This window comes from Ovis aries, chromosome 5 (genome assembly GCF_016772045.2).
Source record: "Ovis aries strain OAR_USU_Benz2616 breed Rambouillet chromosome 5, ARS-UI_Ramb_v3.0, whole genome shotgun sequence".
NCBI lineage: Eukaryota > Metazoa > Chordata > Mammalia > Artiodactyla > Bovidae > Ovis > Ovis aries.
In genome coordinates this window covers 9,661,664-9,664,712 of record NC_056058.1, presented here as the reverse complement: position 1 = coordinate 9,664,712, position 3,049 = coordinate 9,661,664, and positions in this window count along the sequence as shown.

Below are 3,049 nucleotides of genomic sequence, written 5' to 3'. Positions count from 1 at the left end.
GGCTCAGCTCACTGGACCGCTCGCTTTTCATTCAAGAGAGGCGGAAGCGATGATTGGATTCTGCGGAAGGCGTCTGGAGGCTATTGGTCGAGGGGGGAAAAGGGCGTGCCTCATACCTCCGATTCATTGGTCAATCAAAAAGTAGGCGCCGGAGTGGGCTGACCGAAGCGGGCGTCTGCGAGCGTACCGTCACGTGGTCGAGGTTGTAACCGGCTCGTGTGCCACCATATTTAGTACGGGCAACCGAAGCCGTGATGTGAGCCCAGGGTGAGTGTCTCGCCCTTAGGAAATATGGTCTCTACGCTGAGGAAAGAAATTTTTGAAGTGGTCCTGCAGTGTAGAGGTTCTGAAAGGGTTCTGAGAAGGCTAGGGAGCTTGGAATGATACCAGCCTTTTTATCCTGCCCTGAGTTGAGCGTTCCCATGAGTTCTGATGATTGATACCCGAGTGACAATTGCCCAGTGCAGTTATAGAACATTTCCGTCACCACAGAAAGTTCTGTTGTGTTCCTCTCAAGTCAGCCACACCCCTTTCCTCCCTCCTGCCCCAACCAGGCAACCACTATGTTTATTTCTATCACTATAATCTTGTCTGTTCTTGAATTTCATACAAACAGAATCATGCAGAAGATTGTCTTTTGTGTCTGGCTTCTGCTCAACAAAATGTTTGGAGATTTTCCACATTGCTATACATAGCAATATTCCTTCTTTTTTACTCCTGAGTAGTATTCCACTCGGAGAAGGCGATGCCACCCCACTCCAGTACTGTTGCCTGGAAAATCCCATGGACGGAGGAGCCTGGTAGGCTGCCGTCTATGGGGTCGCACAGAGTAGGACAGGACTGAAGCGACTTAGCAGCACCAGCGGTATTCCACTGTGTGGCTATTCCACAATATAGCCAATGTAGTTTCTCCATTCACTTATAGACATTTTTTCTCCAGTGTTTGGCCGTTACTAATAAATCATATACAAACATTTTTGTGAAAACGAATTTACCTCTCTAGGGCAAATAGCTGGGAGTGAAATGGTGAGTGGAAGGTCATGTGAGTGTTTAGCTTTAGTAGATCCTGACAGTTTTCTAAGTGGTTTTTCCACTTTACATTCTCACTAGCACCCTGTGAAAGTTCCAGTGATTCTTAATTCTTGCCATACCTGGTAGTGTCAGTCTTTTCTCAGCTATAGGAGATTTGGGGGGTGGGAAGGAGGAAGGAAAGTAAGTAGGGCAAACTCCATAAGCCTGCTCCAGCTTTCCAGTCTCCCTAAACCCTTGACACAATTAAATCTTTGTCCACAGTTTTCCAAAGAGGTTCAGGCATTTCTGTTTTCATTTAGTATAAAGCTATCGCAGGGTCCGTGTCTGAGACAAATTCAGAGCTAAAGTCATCACAGGTATAACTTCAGTCAAAAAGCCCAATGAAGAGAAACCAGTCAATCCAGAGGGAGGCTTTACATGACATAAGGTAGATATTGTATGTAATAATTACATCAGAACACTTATAGAGCACTTCCTCTATATCCGGAAGTGGGGAAGTGGGGCCAGAATGAGGGTGAGGCATGCAAACCTAAAGGGGGGTACCAAACACCAAAGCAAAAAACTCATGAGACTTCTCTGGTAGTTCAGTAGTTAAGAATCTGCCTTGCAATGTAGGGGACGTGGGTTCCATCCCTGGTCCGAGAAGATCCCACATGCAGTGCAGCAACTAAGCCTGAGAGCCACAACTACCGAGGCTGAGTGCTGCAACTACTGAACCCCGTGCACCTGGAGCCCGTGCTCCACAACAAGAGAAGCCACTGCAACGAGAAACACGCACAGCGGAGAGTAGCCCCTGCTCTCCGCAACTAGAGAGAGCCCACTCATAGCAACAAAGACCCAGCAGAGCCAAAAATAAAAAAATAATTTTTTTAATCTTAAAAAACTGAGTCATCAAGATAAATAATATTTGAATGCAGTATTTTAAAATTGAAATTAATGCTTAAAATCTCTCTAAAATATCTGATGAGCAAAATATCAAAATTTTAAGTAAAGACGGGGCCAGTAACAGTGCTACGTCAAGCCATATTGGCACCTGAGGCAAAAGGAAACGTTCAGAACTACTGATCCTGTCTTTAAAAAATAATAATAATTACAATTTTATTGATTTATTTATTATTGACTGTGCAGGGTCTACGTTGCTGTCTGGGCAACGTAGTTGTGGCAAGCAGGGACTGCTCTCTGGTAGCGATGAGAGGGCTTCTCGTTTCATTGGCTCCTCTTGCTGCGGAGCACAGTCTCTAGGGCTTGCGGGCTTCAGTAGTTGCAGCATGTGGGCTCAGTAGTTGTGGCTCTGGGGCTCCAGAGCACAGGCTCAGTAGTCACGGCACTCAGGCTTAGTTGCTCTGAGGTATGTGGGATCTTCGCAGATTAGGGATTGAACCTGTGTCTCCTGCAATGAAAGGTGGATACTTTACCACTGAGCCAGCAGGGAAGCCCTGATCCTGTCTTTATTTGGATTTTTTCCCCATTACTTTTGATTTTTTTTAAATTGCACATTAAAAAAACACATATTATATTTAATTGGGGGCACCCCCTTAAATGCTGTGTTGGAGGCAAGTGACTCCCCTACTTTTCAGCCCAGTGTCTGTCCTGGTGCTCAGCCTTGTTCTGAGAAATCTAAATATATTAACAGATTAACCCTCACCTGGAACAGATGAGCTGTGTGTATTAGCACATCCATTGTTCGTATCTATTGTCAGGTGGTTGACTTGAGCTCCAGAGAGAGTTAGTCTCGGTCCCAAAGTCACACTGCTGGCAGGAATTCAAGCCAAAGCCAGCTCTCTTTATTAGACTTAGCCAAAACCTCTATCTCACAAAGAGTTGGGCACAACTTAGCGATGGAACAACAGAATGCCTATAGGTGGAGATAGAGGCCAAAGCCAGGTAAGTTGGAAACCTGGAGAAAACCAGTTCCTGGGGAAAGAAGAGGAGCTCCAGGAAAGCAGGTGAAAGGTGACCTTGGAGGAATTAGATTATCTGAGATGATGCCGGAGAAGGAGGAGACTGGAGCCAGTTG